The 22,199-nt window shown below is 42.5% G+C and overlaps 1 long non-coding RNA gene across 1 annotated transcript; it reads right to left on the bottom strand.

Moving 5' to 3' along the window:
* Positions 1-955: 955 nt before the first annotated feature.
* On the bottom strand, positions 956-21,457 carry LOC133135681 (uncharacterized). Its single transcript, XR_009709429.1, has 3 exons — positions 20,724-21,457; positions 20,473-20,542; positions 956-2,002 (listed from the first exon to the last, which is right to left on the bottom strand). It is a non-coding gene; the product is annotated as an uncharacterized LOC133135681 (long non-coding RNA).
* Between the last annotated feature and the right edge of the window lie 742 nt (positions 21,458-22,199).

The raw sequence follows: 22,199 nt of genomic DNA, 5'->3' as shown, positions 1-22,199 counted from the left end.
AGGGTGGAGGGAGCAGTTCTTTGCCCTTGAGGACTGTGAGGTTCTGTTCCCGTAAGTCTCACCAGGGCTGGACTGGTGCGGTTTATTTTCAATGCATTCCTTTTTTCACGGTGCAATTTTCAATCACTTTGGTAACAGGATATACAGTTTGAAAGCGTTAGAACTCACGGTTCCATCTGTGTAACCTTAAGAAGTCATTTGAAGATGGCAATGCGACAACAGATCCTTATTTTGTAACGTGGGTGGCAAAACAAGTGTGAGGGGACCTCATGTCAATGTCCTTTTTATGGCAAGGATCCAGCTAACCAAATGCATAATAGTTTCAAATTCTTAAAATGCGCTAGCTCCGAGAAACGTTGATAGAATGTCCATTGTTTACTTGGAATTTCTCTGGAGGAATTATCATTGTTGTCCATTTCGCTGTTGCATACTTCTACATAAGTACTTGTTTAGTAAGCAAAATGCAGGATTACACCTCAGGAGACCCATAATATCATTTTGTTTCCATGCATCCTTTTGGAATCTCCAAATGTCCTTTTTGGAAAACTGCCTAGGCATAGCTTAGAAAAATCAAAGCAGAATGCTCATTTTCGATGATATTGTCAACAAATATGAAATTGTATTTGTACGGTGTTGTGGCTGTGGCTTTATTGTGTTTCTACCAGCATCAGCCACAATAATCAGCTTTCCCTTTCACTGTGTTTGGGCTTCTGTAACTTTGCTTTAGTAATATGTAGAGTAAACCTTTTTTGACCAAAAATCATAGTGTCGGCCAGGGTCCGATCGGAGGTTGCAATCCTGCCAATTCAGTGTTGGCTAAAACGATTTTAGTGGATGTCGTTCCCATAAACTGTAGCTTCCCTTTCTAGGCACAGGATCTGCAGTCAAGACTACGGCAGTCACAAGTCATTTATTGGCAATATGTGCTTGACACAATAAAAGCATGTCTACAAGAGGACCTTGATTTGAATGGCATTCATTTCTTAAACCTTTGATTATTTTTATCACCGCATTTCAGCAAAAAGGTCATGCTCTGTGAGTATTCATTTCACACCTCTCTCCTCCAATCCCCACAGTGACTGTGGTAATAACACACAGCAGTGCTAATCTGGGCCACAGAAGCATGTTATTGAACTTTACCAGACTACACTACGCTTGTCAGACTTGTGCTTGACTCGGGCAGTGTGTCTGAAGAGGCTCTGTGTACATGAGGAAATCGTCAGAGGTGATGACGGGGAAAATCCTGGACGAACCTCTTTCTCTGCTTGAGTGAGAAACGAGTCCAAAGGGCTTTAAGCCTCACCCTGAGATGGGAGGAGGAATCCATGAGGCAAATTTAAAAGCAGCCCTGTCTGTTCTGACCACCCATCTGGAAGAGCGACCACTCAAGTAAATCACATGACAGCAGGGAGCATTTCATGTAATGTGCTAATATTGACCAACCATAAAGACGTCTGACTTATCTCTGGCTGTAGTGGTGATTTTTAGCTATGTTATATGTTACTTGAGCTGAAAATGGCAACTAAATTGTTAAATCCTGAACTTCTGTATTTTGGACACCCCCACTCCAGAGGCCTGGGAGAACTTCTGCTCTGTCTACATGGCTTTCAGGTCCACGAGTTTGGCTCAGATACCACCACCCGGTCTAGCTCGTAACACAGTCTGCAGGAGGCGGGAATGCACTCCTCTGGAACATTAATACCAGGGGTAGGTTATCTGACCCAAACTCGTCCCACTGCCAGATCTGTTTTTTGTGACTTCCTTCACTCTATCGCTCTGTCCTCTCTCTGACTTCCTCACTCTATCACTCTATCCTCTCTCTCTGGTGGAAATAGTCAGGATTCCAGGGTCCCGGAGGGTCCAACGCTCTCTTCCATGGCTTGAACTGCCCTGCCCTGCGTTCCCAAATATCGGCCTGGCCACCGGCCGCCTGTCCTTCTGCCAGGGCAGGGAGGAAGCAGAACATGGGCCAAGGTTTGATAGCTTCACCCAATCCTTGGAACTGCAGATGAATATTTAGATATGGATTAGTCAGGGCCAGGAAATGGTGACATTTACCCTCAAATGTTAGGCAATATCATGTGCATTGTCCCTTGCAAATAAACTAAATTGAGGAGTAAAGTGCTGTAAGGAAAATGCTGTTATTTGTGGTAAAAAAGCTTTGCTGCTGAATTCCAGTGTGAGAGCGGTAGGATGAATGAGGGGTGAATGCAGACTTAAAACACTCCGGGGCCTAGTTTTTTTAAATGGATAACATTTAAATGTACTTAAGACTGTTCATCTAACATTTTTGTCGCTGTTTCTTTTAAACATACCGCAATTTGTTCCTGTACGGCATCAAAGTGTGGTTGGCAGAGAGATTAGAGATGGGTTACTTGGGAATTTGGAAAATCTCTCAGACGAGGCTCAGCAAAGTCGCACATTCTCGGAGCGGGAGCTATATCGCACAAGCACACTCGCTCAGACCGCTTCTCCTGCACCGCAAGATTATGTTCCCCCAACACCACCCAAACCGGACTGCTTCTCTAGGACATATTTTGGCAGGTATTTCGTCCTCACAGAATCGGCAAACAAAAATAAAGGAAACAAGGGAGCCCGTTTTTCTTCTTCCCCAACACAGATGTGAAATCGCAGTGTTTTCAGTCGGAACCGATGAACATGGTGAGGGCGGTTTGCGATGGGGGCGGGATACAATGGTGGTGGCCTGTGATGGGGGCCGGGTGCGACGGGGGGGGGTCATCTGTTTAAGGGGCCCAAAGTTCAAAGTCCCCTTAAGCAGAAGGAAAAAAAACAAATAAATAAACCCACTTTAGTTAATGTGCTCTTACCCATTCTGAGGCGGACGGCAAGAGCCGGCGGTTAGCAACTGTCCGTCAATTTGAAGCATTTTTGTTGTTGTTGCCGCTACTCGTTATTAACTCTTCCCATTGGAACTTGCCAAAACAGGAAACATCTAGTGTATGCAACATTTTAAAAACCGGGCTTTAACAGTGGTAACACAATGGAGGGAGTTAAGAGGGAGCAATCATTAGGCGGCAACAGGCTTGACTGGGTGGTGCGCACATAGGAAATACTTTAGCGTTGGGCAATTAAAAACAGTGCTGGAAAGCATTAGATTAAGAGGAAAGCAGCAGAGCTTTGCCCATATTAAATGTCTTACCACTCGTTTTTCTCTAAAACCTGCAGTCAGCATCTGTTTATTTTGTTCGGGCAGTACAATAGCCTCATGGACACAACAGCACACGGGCTGAGGCCCCTCAATCAATGCAAAAAGGCTTTTATACATTTGTACATGGGCCCGGGCCTGTCTAAATACTAATAAGACCATTATTACCAGTTCCATAGCTTGAAAACTTGACCTCTTAATTAGCACCTAGGAAGAACTAAATGTGGTTGTGAGATAAGAAGAGAGAACATCTAGAATCGTCAAAGGAGACCAAGCACACACAAATGTATTGGCAAAACTCCAAAATTGGTTATTGTATTTAATGTTAATGCATGTTTGACTGAATTTCATCACAGATTCTATAGACCCACCAGATACGTAACTTTATTATGTCCTGTGTCCCTACCATTGAAGCTGAAACATTCCAATCTGGTGCTGGAGTTAACAGATACAGTGCCCCCTCCAGGACTGGAGTTAAACCTGCAGTCACTGCAGCCCTCCAGGACTGGAGTTAAACCTGCAGTCACTGAGATGCTCCAGGACTGGAGTTAAACCTGCAGACACTGCGGCCCTCCAGGACTGGAGTTAAACCTGCAGACACTGCGGCCCTCCAGGACTGGAGTTAAACCTGCAGACACTGCTGCCCTCTAGGACTGGAGTTAAACCTGCAGACACTGCAGCCCTCCAGGACTGGAGTTAAACCTGCAGAAACTGTGGCCCTCCAGGACTGGAGTTAAACGTGCAGAAACTGTGGAGCTCTTAACTAGGGGCTCTTATTTTCTTAGTTAAAAAGGTAAAAAAACGGTCAAAGGAAGTATCAGACAGAGTGATCTCCTTTTTGTGAGAAAGTAAAACAAAAGAGTATGGCTACCAAGGACAGGATTTTGAACAGCTTGCCTTCTCATAGAAATGAGTTAGTTCAACAGACAGCACAGTGCACAAGGCAAAAGGCTTGTGGCACCATGGTGCGCATTAACTTTGACATTCGGCACTTAGCGGATGCTCTCATCCAGAGTGACCTGCACCGATGACATTCATTTTTTATCAAAGCAATTTCAGCCAAGTATCTTTGCTCAACTCCTGTGCCCCGTTTGGGAATCAAACTGGCAACCTCTGAGTTAAGCCAGGTTTCCTTAATCATAATCCATTATAGTGCACTGCCACCCGGCCTTTTCCCAGAGATAGATCAGGTCCCATATTGCAGCAGCTCCGTATGACGCTTGATGGTACAACACTGTAATGCCTGACTCTCTTAAAATGGCAAATGAGTCAACACCTCTGTATTATCCTACAAGGGGACAGCCCACAAAGCCAATCATAAAGAGCCCAGCAAAACAATAAGAGGCGATAAGGTCTGTGGTGACGCACTTTGACATTCCGGGTGGCTTTGTGACCATTTTGCCCTTATCATTGTGCTTTATCATTGTGGTTATGATATCTCAGAAACTTTCTGGTCACGAATAGAGACCATTGTTGTCTTACGAGGACACATGAAAGAGATAAAAATCTGTGAGCACAAAGATGTTGTGTTTGGAAGCAATGTCAAATGTCCTCTGTGGGTGAGTGTCATTTTGATTGACAGTGAAGTAGGCAGAGCATGAGCAGACAGTCCAGGGTCGGTAACTGGCACAAGCAGTGTGAGAGGACTCAAAAAAGAAAATAAGCACAACTAGCAACTTTTAAAGGTCACACACACCCACATTCACATAAGCATACACACACAGCATAAATGGACACACACACTTATATATACACACACACACACATACACACACACACACACACACACACACACACACACACACACATACACCCAAGTGCACGAATGTACACACACACACACACAGTACATGCATGCATGCACACACTTATGCAAGCAAGCACACACACACACACACACACACACACAAACGAGGCCTTATTAACAGAAGGAAGAGTACTGTATAGTGGATTTAGTAAAGTTACTGGAGCCCGGTTCTCATGTATAAAGGGGATAACGCCACATAACTCCACAGATGGCTTTACAGCTCAAACTACTCCAAACTAATCCTATTAGACCCTGGGTTTTAATCAGAGGGTCTGTGGGCCCCTGGGGTCCCTTGAAGGTACTGTAGGGTGTCCTTGGCCAGACTTGAAATGCATTAACTTGGTACAGATTTGGGAAAATATTTTAAAATATGAAACCTTTTTTAATAAAAACTCTTTTTCACATTTTTACTTATGATGGGATCTGATGAAATGATGATCCCTGGATCTGATGAAATGTTGAAAACCCCTGTATGTCTTTGGTCCACGGATAGTCAAAGGATTGTGATTTCTCATTTCATGTCAATACTTGAAGACTGAAGAATTGACTCAGTAACAGCTGCACGATACAATATTGAGGAGAAAAAGGGAGAGAGGGTGAGAATGAGAGAGAGAAAGAGAGAATGAGAGAGAGATGTGGAACGTGTGACTGAAGCTTGGATGCGGAAGGTGACATTAGCCCGAGACCTGAGGGAAAGTTGTGATTGGTTCACTCGACTAGGGGAATGGGGGTTGTTAGATCCGTAAGCTAATGGATAGCAAGGCAAGGGCTACAACTTCTGTGTCCATTTCTGTCTGTGTTTGCATGGCTGTGTGCGTGCATGTCATGAGTGAAAGGAGAGCGTGCTTAATTACACTGGGATTTTGAGCTTTGATATCAGTTGCACCTCACAAACAATTAAAACTTATTTCGAGAAGGAAACATGCCTTTCTGTTTATATCCGTCATGACCGCCAATGCAATGGCAAGATGCTAAGCTAGCGTGACTAAACCTAAATTAGCATTTTTCACTCTTTTTTTCTTAACTTCTTTCTATAGGGCCATATTTGTGGTCTGTGTTAAGACAGAATATGCTGAAATATTTTTTCTGTCATGCTGGGCACATTACAATTTTGATCACCGTACCTAGAGGTACATATTCCACCATTTACAAAAATACAGCAATTCAATGAATTTCACTGAATTGTTTTATCAGGCATTCCATCAGAACCTATGACTACATGCACATGACCTCAGTGGAATATTAGGCCGACAAAGGCCTGCATTTAATCAACATTTCTCCTTAAGGTTGAACTTAAACAAGTAAAAACAAGTGTTACACTTTTTCTTCATGATCTCATTTTGGTGATTTAGTTTTAGTAGCTGCTCAACTCACTCTGTGAAGAAAAGCAAATAAATATTGCTCTGCAATTGGTAACCATATGCAGAAAACGTATAATGAACAATCAGTTCACTTTACATCTATGGTGTGTGGTCCAATTCTATTAAGTCCAGTTCTACAGCGAAGGCTCAGACATGGCCAAAGCAATTCAAAATAGTTTTCATATTATTGATGGCAAGATGATATTTTACAAGATTTGGTTATTTAATACAAAATACACAACCAGTAAACCGAAATCTACTTCAACTGTAGAAAATTAAGGACCAATCAAAATGCAAATGTTGCAAGGTGCAATTTTTTACATGCATTGGCTGAAAATAAAAAAGTACAGTTGTTGACAGCCAAAACTGTATACCATTGTGTGAATGTACTGTATACAGGTAAACCTAAAAATGGTAGGACATTAAAGCTGAGACCACGGCAACCACAAGTTGTGCCTACAGCATGAATTTGAATCAGTATGAAGCTGTAGGGTTAAGTGGAATTTCAGTGTCACAATGTTCATGTCACAATTCCTCTCTTATCTCAGGGGTAGGTTCTGTATCCTAGCTTGGAAAACCGGCCGCTAGTTCAGAACAGAGGTTGACATAAAGGCACAGCAAGATAAGCATTGGCAAAGGGACTTATAGAGAATAATGATTAAGAAATATAACCTCCCTTCTGGAGTACGCAATTTACCCAGATTTAATCATTCTGTAAGTGTTCCTGAAAAATAAAAAGGTCAGTTTGAAAAGCCTTCGCTCTGTCAACTCGCTGCGTAATTACGCAGATAACCTTGATCCAGTAGTCCTGAGTCAGCATGAGCCACTTCCTCAAAGCAAGGTTACGCCCGCATCCTCTCCACTATCTTTGCAAGCGCCGGGGCGGGGGAAAGTCAACTTCCCTCCCGCCCATACATACAACTGTCAGTCACAGCACTGGTCTGAATGGACATGACCGTTGGGCGATAGTCTCAGGCTCACGGCGTGGCCTAACGTTATCGTGTTCCTGTGACAAAAGAAAAACTCCAGGGTCCGCGACTGTGTGCACATGGATAAACAAGATTACACAGGAGAAGACCCATCCCCCCCAACACATGACATTGGGATTTCCCGAAGCACTGCACATTTCCCACAATGCACTCCCCTGGCAGTTGAGCTACACTCACCCTTCACTTTTAACCCTTAACCTGTATCCGATCTGCGGGTCAAATCTGCTTTTTGGTCTGTAATCGTACAAATTTATCAGCTACTGATTAACGATCATGCTGTAATACATACTGAAACAGTCCAAAATAAATAAATAAATAAAAACAAGCAAGCCAAGAAACAAGCTGACTGAGTTAATCACTGAGTAACAAGGATATTTTGATGTTTTTGATGGTTTTGTTATGCACAAATTAAAATTTTCTATAAAATGGTTGGATGAAACCCCACTACTGCTGCACGGCATGACTGGAGATTGAGATCTCTGTTCTAGAGGGATTTGTTTTTGTCCAGACAGAGCGCTTGGTGACAGGATAAAAATTTTGGGAGATAAGGAGCGCCATTAGACCTAACAATGACAGAGGAGCATGAAAAAAAAGATAGGCTGCCTTCATTAGCATATCTCCTTAACTACGCCCGACCACTCATAAATGAGGAGACACCTTCAGTGTCATTGGCTTATCTGGTCTTACCTTCACCAGATAAGTACTCTCGTTTTGGACACTTCAGTGCAAAGACCCTTCTGAAAAATAATGGGGCTTGGACAATCTGTGGCCATCATTAATCTGCATTGCCTGCGAGGGATATCGCTTTCGTGATATTTCAAAGTCAGTTTGCTTTCGTCAGTCCAATGCACATTGTTCCAAAGGCATCAGACTTCTCACTGTGTTCTTTTGCATTCTTAAGATGCTTCATTTTGTGTTGAGGTCATTCTTTCTGGCAACTCTGCCATGTATTGTTTAAAGTGCATTGTATTGTTGTCCTGTGAACAGCTAGACTTGTGTTTGCCACTATTTTTGGCAGCTCTTTTGCAGTGATGTGTGGGTTCTTCTGAGAATTTCTCAACAGGTCTCAGGTCTCTGAAATATTTATTGGTCTTCCAGACCTTGCCTTGACTTCAACTGTTCCTTTTATCTTCCAATTTCTAATAATTTCTGACAGGGGAAATAGGTAGTTTGAAATATTGAGAGAGTTTTAGTAGCCTTCTACTTCTGGGTGGAAATGAACCATCTTCATTCTGAAATCCTTGGACAACTGTTTACAGAAACCCATGGTTGTTCACATCAGACAGAACAGCCACTGCAGTTGGATACTTTAGAAGGCATGGGGTTACTTCAGGATAAAAGGTTTAGCCCTGGAATTATGCTCACCTGAATCACTGAAGCCCTAACATTTAAATCACCTGGGTCTGGGCCTTAGCAATCATCTTTTTTTAAAGTAACAAAGAATAATCCAAAAGGGATTCCTTTTTCTCGAATTTATAAACTATAAACAAATTAAAATAAAAAGCATATTGCTTTAATATTTGCTTTGCAGAAAGGTGTATATATATTTAACTCTGTACCATTTAGAACTCAGGTTTGCTTTCGATCACATACAGATTAATTGTAACAGACATTTAAACCAGGGGTACCCACATTTCTGCACTCCACTGTATAAATATTTTTGTATTTAGTCACTAAAGGTTGACATATTAAAACACACAGACCCCCACCCCACCCTTTTATAAAGGACTATTTGTGTCCAAACAATGTCAGCTCTCATTTTTTATTTTCTTATTATCCCAAAGAGAGTTCTGGTTATTCAGGTTGATGCTATGGGAACCAATGTGGATGTTTAAATACTCACCATTTCTCTAACAACCAAAGAGAGTGCCAATAAACATAACTGTAAAGAACTTGCACTTAACTACATGAGGACCATAAACAAGACACACTTTTCGCTTTTAACATGCTTTGGCGTACTTACAGTCAGAACCCCTGCCAATTCCTCCATCTAAACTGATCAGCTTGATTAGAGATAAGCAAGTACGCCCAGTGTGTGTTGGAGGTCTATGTTTATTAACCCTTTGAAGTTTTAATTAGTCCCCACGCATTAAAATGCCACTCCGATTGGGTTTAGAAACAGACAGGGGGGGTGGTGTTTTGGCTTGGTTTACAGCGGGGATTAAACAGCTGTTTTCACCCTCTCTCCCACAAGCCTCAAGCGTGGCAAGCATCTGAGCTGCTCGACCAATCAGAGGCCTTGGACCAAAGACGGATCCTTCTTCGCTGAACCCCTGACACCAAAACAGCATGGGCACAGCCAATCGAAAAACGTTTTGTTATGGTTTCTATGTTGAATGATACGTTTCCGGTGCGTAATGTTTTGTAACAGGCTTTGAGGTATGTTTGTTCCCATTTGGTGGGTGTGTCGGGGGTGTAGCCTGAATCAATAATTATGTAGGCCTACGCTTTAAAGCCCAAAGAACGACTTCACTTTTTAATTATCTTTTTTTTTTTTTAATTTTTACAATTATTATTTTTATATAATTCTGAGTGTACATCAAGTATATCATTCTTATGATGAGCAAAAAGAACAAAATACAGTAAAATAACTTGTACATAGATGCCATAGGAGCACGCCATACTACATCCGTCAGTCCGCCCGCGGTTTGCAACAGGATGTTCAACATGCCACTGTTTCCGTTTAAATAAACGTTATGCAACATTTTGTCAAGACTGAACGTGGCCCATGACCGAGGGCCGCTGACAGGGTCACTAGTGCTGGCATTTGTTCTGACTGACTTTAATGAGTAACGAATACAAGAGATAGGTTTTTTCTTCATGGGCACAGATTAGTGATGGCTAAAAAAGAAACTAATCGGAAAACTAGGAACTACATTAACCAATTTAGCAAGCACTCCTGTCCACAGAAACTTTACAATGTTTCAGCCGAAGAAGAAGAACAGTGATGGTATCAAATTATCAGTAACAAATGAAAGCAATTATCATCACATTAACTTACAGCATGACATCACATAAGAGGGTGATTGAGGATATACTGCTTTAAGCTTTGAATGAATTTGAAGGTAGTGTTAAAGGTGGCATACATAATGGTTTTCAATCCAGAATAAAAGCTTTGCTTGTCCGTTAAAGTTTGGAAATGTTGATTGAACCTAGGGCTAGGTGTCAGGTGAGTAAGCGCTCAAGGCTTGTTTTAAAGTGAACCCTTTCCCCTCTGGTCCTCAGGGGAAGCAACCGCACCTGTGATTTCACTCACCTCAAAAAAACACAGCCCCCACCACCCAGCTCAACATATCCCCTGGGTGAGTTTGTCTATAGGAACTAAATTCTAAGTTACATTGACATCCCGGTAAATAACTAAGCCAGTATTTCAGGGATCATCAACTCTGGTTCTCAAATCCAAATCTCAAATCCCTGGTTTTCTTTTCTCCCAGTTCATTAGTGCTACTGATTGGCTAGACTGTTTTCTTCATCCGACTCCCAGGTAAAGGGAGGGAGGAGAACCAGCAGTTCTCAGCCTTTGAGGACAGTGAGATGCTGATCCCCGGAGTGTATTATTTTTGAGAGAAGCGATTTCACAACCTGGAACAGATATTGGTGTTTTATACATCCCTTTTTATTCTTTACTTTTGCAGAGTATGTAGGCATACTTTAAACAGTCTCCCCCATAAAGCTAGGTGTTTAGTCACAGCCAGTGAGCTGGAAACTGCCAAGAGGCGTTTTATATTCATCATCTGGATCCATCCCATGAATCAGATTTTTATATTTAGCACCATAGATTTTACTACTCTCTCTCGTGTTGCCTTTACCGAAGGGGGGTAAATCTACTTTGGTCAGTTAACGGGTTACACAGGCGCATCAGAGCCGCCATTGCTCGTTGCTTGTTCCTCCTGATCCTCATTAATACAAAACTTAGTTAGCGGTACAAACCGAGTTAGCAGCGCCAACGGAACACAGCGCATGGCTCAAATTCACGGCCGGCCGCAGGCAGCAGGCAAGCCCGCCTTCCAGCCTACCGGAACGTTCTAAGAACATTCAGTAACATTATCTACGGGTTCAAAAATAACATTCCTGGAATGTTCTAGAAATGTGATGCAAGAACTTTTTACTTCTTGTTTTTAGAATGTTGCTTACATAACGTTCCCAAGATGATGATCCAGCAATGTTCCGGGAAAATGTGATTTAAGAAAGTTTTGTGTCACGTTTATAGAAGGGTTCACAGAACATTCCCCTATTGCCAAAAAAGAACATGTTCAGGTGACCTACAATAAGGTTCATATAACATTACTGCAGCGTTGTGAGACCGTTAAGAAACGTTACATAAGAAAACATAAGAACTCCCAGAAAACAAATGAACTATTCTGGGAACCAAAACTAACCTCCTTAAACGTTCTAAGTTCTGCTAACTGGGCTGATGGACGGAGGAAGAATACTTGAGTCGACTTCTCCTTTAGTCCAGCCTCCGTGCACCCTGAGATCCACAACACATGCTGCTGACTGGCACTCTGGAACCTGTCTGTCCGCTTTTCAAAAGTTTTCTTCGCTCCACGAAGCCTTGGCTCTGACAGTTGTTCACTGAAGCAGCAATTTCACAGAGAATAATGGCTTTCGAATTATGGGGTCTCTAAATCTTACAGCACTGTTAAATGCCATGATATGTGCAGTGTCATTTCTTTAACCGAACGTCACTGCTATTTTGAAATTCCTGTCGATCTGAAAATGTTAACAAAACACAAGGTCAAAAGCTGCTCAAGGTTATAACTGAAATAATTTCAGCAGCTTAAAGAAGTCAGTGATATTTTTCTTTTACTTTTTATAAGAACATAATGTGGCAACGCTGATTTAACAGCACACAGGGATCGCTTGGGAGTTGAGCGCTTGCTTGCGCGGGTTCACCTGCTTCGACCCCAGCCTGTTTCCCATGCTACGTTACGCTACACATCAACTCAACCGTAGCTGCACCCTTCACACAGTCCGTCCTGAGCACTTCTCCAGGTGTAGCAGCGCTTTATTTTATAACCCGAGAGAGAATGAGTCACAGTTGCATTACGTAGCTAAAGGAGCCGAGCCATCATTTGCCACACTTCTGAACAGCACCATGATGAAACAAGTAAAAAAAAAAACCTATTAAACAAAACTTGAAGTCTTCTCCTTCTCCTCCTCCCACCACGGGTTCTCTCTTATTGTTTCTGTATCTCTCTCATGCGCCCTGCTTTCTCACTCTTATCATTTGTAGCAGCAGCACTCACTCTGCTAAACTGCACACAAGCTTCTTCTGCCAAACCCGCCAAGCTGAGAGAGAGAGAGAGAGAGAGAAAGAGTGAGCGTGGGCCTCCCACTAGCAGCGCCCAGGACCGGCGACATCAGGGCCCATACTGATAAAGCCTCTCGGAGTAGAAGTTCAGATCCAGGATCAGCTTGACCATTGCTCGTATCCTAACCTTACCCATTATTGCCTAAAAGGCCAAACTGATCCTAGATCAGAGCCGTATTTATAAAGAGTTCCTACTCTGTTCTAGGATCAGAATCACCTTCATGATAATAGATAAGTTTAGTATTTGCACAAAGGAAATCCAAAGGGTCCAAAAGGCTAAAATTACTCAAGCGTTCAAACATGAAGACACCGGTGCATACAGTCTGCAATCACTCCAGTTCTGAGTCCCAGTCAGCACCATAGGCAGTACAGATTAAATATATTACCTGGGGATACCTGCCTTACTTGGACACACATCTGTGTAATCCAGTGCGTGACGCTTCGGATAGTGTGAGCCACATGCCGACCAGAATGCTTCACATGAGGTACAGGGAAGCAAGAAAACCGTACATCAAATAAATGTGTCATGAATTATTTCCAAATGCATTTATGGATGTCTATCAAAAAGCCCATTATGAACATCCAATGCTAGAAAACATGTGTTTGCGTGTGGTCTATCTATGCGTGTGTGCATGTGTGTGTGTGTGTATGTGTGAGGTTCAACTATGTATGTGCTTGTGTGTGTGTTTGTGTATGTGTGTTGTTAATCTATGTCTCTATGGCATGTACATGGTGGGGGTTCAGGGGGTGAAGGGAGCTCCCTTTCAGTCCCTCTGACTCAAATAATGAAAGGGTGTTGGGGGCGTTGGGGGGAGGTGTCCCTAAACAAAAAGGACAGTGTTTCTGGGCACAAAACATACATGGTGGTAATACACTCCTTTGTATGGGTGCATTCCCCCACCCCCAACTCCAAAGCAACCCTGGAAACAGCTGCACTAGACAGACCCCTCAGATGTGAGGATTCTGTGGGAGCCAGTGGGATGCTTTGTGTTTAATGGGAAACAAGTGCTCTTTAATAGCCCCCAACCCCACCTCTCCCTGAGACAGACACACAGACATACACACACTTGTTCAGTTAGGCTCAGCACCAGCACTGCATGAACGGATTTGAGTGCCATTTCTGAGAGACTTTCTTCATTTTAATGTTCTCTCTCCCTCTCCGTCTCTCTAATGGACTACATTCCTAATGCCTTTGAGTGAGACAGCGCCACGGAAAACAAGAGAGTGAGATGAAAGGGTGCGAGAAAAGGGGGATAGTGAAAGAGAAGGAGATAAGATAATGGGGGGGAGATGGCAGCTATGTCATGCATCCTTCGCGAAAAGCTGTCAGTCTGACCTACTCCGAGCGTCAGACCTACACAGACCCTGTATTGATAGCATTGAGACAGATTACGGACCTTTAGGTTCAGAAAGGCATTAAAAGCGGACGGGTTTGGCGAGGTGGCATGGAATCAGTCAGCTGTGTCTCCAGGCAACTACCGCAAAACAGGGACTCAGTGGCGGAGAGATTGTCATTTGCCTTTTTAATACTTTGACTCAGGGGCAGAAGCTGAAAAGTAGAGCTTCTGACTAGAAAATGTGGGGGATGTAAAGATTCTATGAATAGCTAATGGGAAATCTTTTGAACATGAACATGTTGTGACGTCCCGTGCCCCCACATTCTTGATATTTCCGGATTTCCCTGTTTTATGTATTTTCTAAGTTCCATGTTTCATGTTTTCCTGTCACGTCCCGTGCCTCTGTATCTTAGTTTGTTTCCTTGTTTCTTCATTTCTATGCATTTTCTAGTCTGTGTTCTGTTTTGTGTTTTAAAATTTAGTCTGTTTCTAGTCATGACACCTGCGCCTGTTACGTGTTTACAAATGTGTCATCACACTCACCTGAATCCCATTGTGTCTCGTTACTTGGGTATATAGTCTGTCTGTTCTCTTCTGTTCAGGGCTAAATTGCCTTGTGCCGTGCCTTTGTGTTCGCATCCTGTTTTTCTAGCCTCTGTTTGCCATGTTCCTAATTCCCTGCATGTCCCTGATACCCTGCCAGTTCCGGATTCCCTTTCTGTTACCTGCCTGCTCCTCTGCCCAGTCCTCCGTCTCCTCTCTAACTCCCACCTCCTGTTCCTACCCCCATTGGACTGACTCCCTGTTCTCGACCTTCATCTGGTTTGACTACGTTCTGCCTATTCTCTGTGCTACCGTTTGCTGGATCTGCACCTGGACTGTCGGACCAAAATCTCAAAAGTCTGCGCTTCTTCCGAGTTTCCAGTTCCAAGTAGAGCCTAGATTTCATTAAAAATTGAAATTGCATGGTATTGCATGTGGTATATTTGTGAAAATGTGTGCATGCTCCAGTAAGTTACCATGGTAATGATGAAGTGACACAAACTCCACCGACTACACCAAAGTTAGCTCCCAGGTTCAAGATTCCCCTCACTGGAGCTCTGAACCACACACACTGCCAAAAACACTTTCCTTTTCTTCCGAACAAAAAAAGGTTTCTCCTGACAAATTTTCCTGATGAACTCAATGGAAAGAATATTCAGGAGGAACAATTATTTTTGTATCTACCGCATATCTGGCAACAGCACAGTGGTTTGAGGCTCATTTGATACCTTGGACCATTGATGACTTAAAGCCATTTAACACAAATGTGTTCCATACTGTGTCAGCATCATTTACAGCTGAATCTAATCCTACCCCCCCCCCCCAGTTCCCATAGAGATCCATTCAAATGCAAAGAGATTTAATATCGCTTGTAGGACAACCTGAAAATAAGATATCCAGACACTGATGATGTTGATAGATCACAGACATCAGGAGCTCATGGCATGCAAAGGATATGCAACAAAATACTAAACCTGACTTTAATTTAAATAACATTGCTGTGTCCCAAACTTTATGGTACCCTGAAATGGGGGGACTATGTATAAACACTGCTGTAATTTCTACATCGTGAAACCAAAATGTATAAAAATGCCCTTTAATCTGACAATGTGCAAATAAAGGCAAATAAATAAATAATGGGTCTTTGTCACAAATATTATGGAATGCACTGTATGTATATACACACACACCATAAAAGTGAACATGAAGGAACAGTAAGACTGGGCCTACATTGCAGACTTGAACAAAGGGAGGGAGAACTCAATGCCTCTCTTGTGGAAGGAAAATAAATAGTTGCATCTTTTTTTCCTCCCGCAGTTCACCGTCTGGTAGGGATTCGGATAGCGTCTGTCTGAAAGGTGCGATCGCTCTGTGCGGAACTCACACAGACTGCACGCCTGCTAATGGCCCCATTAAAGAAAGGCTGGCATGCAGTTCTGACAGGTGGGAAAAAGAAGGGGGGAGGGCAGCAATCCTGGAACAATGAAGCCATTTTGGAGCTGTGCATTTGCTACAAGCATAGTCCCAACAGTACACAGTACATACGAATGGACAGGCCTCATAGCAAAATTAAGCTGCTGAAATTAATAGTTTTTGGTTGGCCAACTGGGGGTGCTCTTCCCTCCAAAATCGATGGGGGCACTGTCCTCTAGAAGGAGGTATTCTGTGGATGAGATAAATGTGGATAAATATGTGGTCCTGACACAATGCGGTTTTAAAAGATCAAGTGAAAGCCGTATTTTTGAGATGGGACATCCTGGCGAAAGTCCCTCAGAAAACTGACACTCTACATTTGGTCACCTAAACCCCTCACCAGAATCCTATCAAAGAATTTTACTGAAGCGGATCAGGTTCAGGTTCATGCTCCAGAAGATGACAGCAGTGCCTCACCTATGAGTTGAACCCACAGCCCCAGTTCCCTAACCATTATGATGCACCATACACTAGAGCAGATAGAGCAACGAATATCCTCAAGCCCCGAGAACTGCTGGTTGTCCACCCTCCCTATACCTGGGTATCAGGTGTGAATATGGTCTGGCCTATCAGGTGCTAATTACAGGGGACAACAGAAAACCTGGGCTGGATTTGGAATCGAGGCCCAGAGTTGATGACCACTGCTCCAGGTCAACACGACAAAATAGAACCAAGCCTTCAGTCGACTTCACTAGATAAATAAAGATAATACAAATTAAGTAAATAGTCTGCTTATTTTTTTGGACAGGAAGGGTTTTTGGATGAGGTTTTAAAAGATTAATATTCAAGACCTAAATTCAATATTTAGAAAATTCAGAAGGCGAAGAAATATACACCTCATTTCCATGGTGATGGATTCTTGGCATTGATTGAGCTCTCCATCTGGAGAATATACTGAGTTCACTGTCAACGCGTGAGACACCGCCTGTCTATCCACCATCAGTTGCAGTGAAAATTCCATCAAGACTATATGTTTAATTAACCACTCAGTCAACCCTTTTCCCTCCTCTCCCTGGGGAAAAAAAAGCAAATCTGGAATCACTGGGCTTTTTGAGATATGGCAGTGATTGGATTGAAAAAGGAAAAAACAGTGTCAGAAAAAATCTTGGACAGAAAACGCTGTTTAACATGCCAGCATTGTGACAAGTGGAAGGTGCAAACAAATGTAGCATTAATGCATTTAAATGAAGATAAACCATTAAGAGGAATGAACACAAATCTAGAACCATCCTGCCAAAGCAGAAGCTGAGAAGAGAGTGGCTTTTGGCACATGCACATCTTGATGCCTGAAGGTAATCTTTTCTCTACAGCAAGACGATTCATCATCACTTATGGCAGCACGATTACACACAGTAACATGTTTTGTGTCAGATCAACACTAATAGAGTACATTATACCTTGATAGAGTATTAAAAACAGAGGGGTAGCTGCTGGGTAGCCAATCCTTTTTGGTTTTCAAACTTTATCATGAAGACCGACTGTGTATGCTGGATTTTCTTCCTACCATAATTGCAATCTCTGAACTGTAATGAGCTGTTAACTGCTCTCAATTAGTATGACAGGCGCTCTTAAAGTCACATTAAGATATAAGAATCAATATTCCACATTCACATCACCAATGTATCAGATCAGTGTAATATTCTATAACGCTCCACATGACAAATGCCTCCTTTTGAAAGAGGTTACATTTTCTGAAAATAATCAACTATGGACTGACATGTGAGATCATAGGTCGTAATGGGTGATCGTGTGGTCACCAAAACTATGCATTTGTGAAAGATGAACAGTTCAATGAGAGAACATGGCAATGAGCCAAACCCACATTATTCTGGAATAAGTGAAAGAACAAAATTATGTTAGAACTTACACAACATTAATTGATCAAGAGATTAGCTGTGACAAAAACCAGCATACACAGTGGGCCTCCGGGACCGTGTTTGAAAAACCACTATAACTTAACTTGTCATCGGGACAATGCTGAACAATATCAGGCTAATCTCATCATTAAAGTGGAATTCGCCAAAACTGGTGCTCAGACCGCAAACATTTCGACGCACTGCTTAGAGTAAAGCGCCTTTGTTTCATTTGCGCAGCAGATGAATTTCACCCTTTCCCTGGCATTCATATTTTATATATGGCACAGAAACCAGCATTGTTTCCCGCGTGATGACAGATTTCCAAATTCCGGAGCGTCCCAAGCATTAGCGTTTCCATCTGCTGGTGGAAAAGAGTATATTCAGTCAGTTGTTCACATACTGAGTTTTAAATCTGATAGGGTAGACCTACGTTGACATACGCGATGCGGCGTGCACTATAGTGAATACTGTGCGTCTTGCGCGTGTTCGAACATAAGGTGTAGCGCTTTAGGTCCAGACTCTTACGTTTGGGGAACACACAATACTGTACGTATCTTTTACTAAATCCAACCTCGACATACAGCATGTCGATAATAACTATATAAAGCGGAATACCATTTAAAAAGATGATATACTGTGTATGCAAGTACATTAACTATACCCGGCTTCCATGCATTCTCCAAAGGTAAAAATGAGAAGAGGCATAGGCGGGCGCGGAGCCATTCTCAGCTCAAAAAATTCCCAGCACTTCTATGTATAGCTGTTAAATACCACTGTTTCTGTTTAGAATAGCTGTGATTCAGCTGTCTGTAACCCTCACGACGCCTTCTGACTATCAGTGCGATGCCTGAGAGAAGTGAATCACTGTAATTCGCCCGCAACATGCGGAAAGCGCACAGCATGAGCGCTATTTTCACTGCGCCTGCCGGTCTCGGCTGCTCGCGCCGTCCTTTCCATTAAGCACTTAAGAGTACAGGAACCGCCAGATTCCCTGGAGTCGGCCATGCCCCCCACTACACTGAAAAACAGTGGCTGTAACGCAGTTTCACTATAACGGCTCCAAAACGAAATTCCAAGTTGTCAACAGTAAAACACTTCATCTCTTGGCAAGCAAAGCAAACTAAAACCAAAGCAATTTATAACAGGCTACAAAATGATACAATAAATACTATTTCGCACAATACAACTGGAATGCTTTGAAATTAAATGGTTGAGTGAACTGGTCTACTGCACATAAACAGTGTTACGCAAAAAACAATATTACACTGCATTTTAGCATTTAACTTCGGGCTCAACTACAGAACTTTCATACATTTTTACATTGGTTACAATCAATTTATACAGCTGTATATGTTTACTGAAGCAAGTCGGGTTAAGAATCTTACTCAAGGGTACAAAGGTAGGACCTCGGTTGGTAATTGAAGACGCAAGCTTTAATCTAAAAGCCCCTGTCTACACCACATTGCCCCTGGGAGTAATAATGTAATAATGCATATTGTTTAGCTACTCAACCGGAAATCCTTCCATGTATTTGCAATATCATATTTTAACGAGAAATATTCAAACCACCGGGTTAAGTGGGGCATTTAGCCAATTAAAATAACTATTTGCTTGGAGCGCAAGTTCATTTGAAGCCGCGATTCTGTCCATGCCCTTAGATTTTGGTTTAACATAACATAACTGCGTCTGTTCCACGGTGTACGCTGTGAAGTTTAACCAAAAGATTGGTTGTAATATAAACCGCCGAATTAGGCTACTGGTCATGTCCGGGAGACCGAGGAAAACACTTTTAGGTTTTCGCCTCATAAAAAATGACTATGAAATGGCTATGACTATAGACCATCGGTACAGTTCTAGAACATTCCTGGCGATTACAGTTCAGTCGAAAGCAGCGAGAGTGAAACTGATCCAACGTGCCCTGGCTACGGGGGAAGTTTAAACAGTTCCGGGGAAAGTTTAAAAAGCGTCCAAAATGCCGTTTACATTTTCCATCTGAAAATTGTCTTGCAGAAATCGTCTATAATCTGTACTAACCGCATATGACCATGTATATGAAATTGATATCTCGGAAGAAATTGATAAGTGCTAAATCGGACTGAACAAATGCATGGTCTGCATGGAGCACGTTACATTAAACGTTATTGTGGCTGATGCATTTATAACAGGCGGGGCATGTTGGAACACAGCGTTCCCACGTGCCCCGGCTGCGCTATTAGTACTCCAGCAAGGCTCACAGTTTCTGCTTGCTCGAGACATGGGTCGAATCGATACAGTCGTATAACCCATAAGACAGTGATTTAAATGCAAAAATATTTATCACATATCATCAGTTATTCTAAAAATACTTTGGTAAAAAAAAAAGCGTTGCTTTCACGGTGCTAAAACAGGTTTGTTATTAACTCTTGATGAAGTTTTCAAATCGCCCAGCCACATGAGAAGCGCGTTGCTATAATACATCAGTGAAAACAAACCCAAAATTCTTCGCAAATGCAACTATGCAAAATCCCCATGTTTAAACATGCCCCGTGTTCGTTTGTGCTCCGGTCTCCCCTATAAAACAGCATATTTGACTCACCGCTCCATCCCACATCCATATCAACATGTAATCAACAGTTGCCAAATTTACCTGGTGGACAGTTACATTCAGATGGAGCTTCTCGAGCAGATCTTATCTTGGCCAAATGTTCGTAAGTCCTCTGTAAATAAACAAAAATGTTCATAAATAACAAGGAAACAAGACGCTTGCATTATTAATACTGAAATACAAATAAGGATTCTAATTTTCAATGACCGCGTGATTTGCGCATTTTTAAAAGGGAATACCAGTCATGAGGTACCGCCCGGCGTGTTTGGTAAAGTGAACAGGATGGAGCTTACCTGAGACAGAAGTTGATCCACTCTCTCCCGCACCAATGAATTAAATTGATCCATGGAAAAGCCGGGAATCTGATGATACAGAAGCTCCCCGGTTCCAGTTTCCAATTCCACGACCCTCTGTCTGATTTCGGATGTTTGTACACTCAGAAGAATGCAATAGGCGACCGACACAACAGAAAATAAAAGCGAAATGACACTTCCGAATGTCCTGCAGCAATACTGCCGTTTGTAAGACCCTGGGTCCTTCTCCATGCTTTCAGTGCACCTTGAGTTTCCTCGAGCCTCCACTGCCTTCATAAGGGAATCTCAACAATGCGACAGCTCGTGCAATCCTGGCGCGTAAATTGTGCACAAATTAAAGCGCTCTTCTATCTGTACTCGATATTAACGCGTGGGTTGCAAATATTCTAAACCTAGTATAATAACTGCAACACCAGAGAGGTGCGCGAGCTCCCAGCGAGCAAAGAGACGGTCCAACGAGGGCACCGCGTTTCCGTCCTTTGCCGAGTGGGGCAACCTGTGAACGGATTCCCCCCACTGACTTACAGCGAATTTTGTAAACTTGTTGCACTGTTTTCCGAGAAAATAAAATTGAAGCCAAAACGATCGAGTTGGTTAAAGGAGTAATACGACTTGAAACTAAGAGACCTTGTGTGAGTAAACACATTCACCAGCGGCGCTTGCTATTACACACCGCACTGATAGCTACCACAGCATTCCCCCGGTAAATAAGGCAGCACGCCTCCAAATCTCCGCGTGCGCTCTCTGATTAACATAATTTATTGACTGCGCTCCTCACCAGGCTTATTTCCATAGACCATATAAATATGCAGTAGGAGGGTGTGTCACCGCGTGTTGTGAAATGAATGACTGTTTAGAGCAATATCTGAAGGAACATATTATTAAAACACTGAAACAAATTGCAGGTAGATGTAACTGTACTCGATTTGAAGAATTAATTAGCACATTCTGTGTTTAAGATTAAATAACGCATGAACAAAAAATATGCTGTCAGAACAGATGATGGTGGAAATAATACAATGTTTTTAACCATACGTGTTGCATACGTTTTGCATATCTGCCATAATTATATCATTTCCTGTACACATTTCGAAAATAACTGGATTCATAAACATGTTTTGTCCACATAATGAGTATTAACATGAAGGCACGCTTGTTGTACTACACGGTGTTTATCCCATTACTTGAGCTCACGCGAAAACTTTGCAGTGAAAATTATGTCACAGAAAAGTCCAGGCCTTTCACCCTGGGTGACAACATACAGTACCGTCCAACATAGAGTAACTATTTATTTATCTTACAACCCCAAGGGCAGAACAACATTGATTAGTTTTCTGGTGCACCATCCCTTGTGGAGACATGTGAATCACAGCACCATCCCAGCCTGCAGACATGAGATTTTTGGGAAGAATGTTCCCCCTGTCTGTTCTCATTCCAGTGGTGATTCCTCATTCC

This window comes from Conger conger, chromosome 8 (assembly GCF_963514075.1).
Source record: "Conger conger chromosome 8, fConCon1.1, whole genome shotgun sequence".
NCBI classification, from domain to species: domain Eukaryota; kingdom Metazoa; phylum Chordata; class Actinopteri; order Anguilliformes; family Congridae; genus Conger; species Conger conger.
This window is presented reverse-complemented; position numbering and strand designations above follow the sequence as displayed.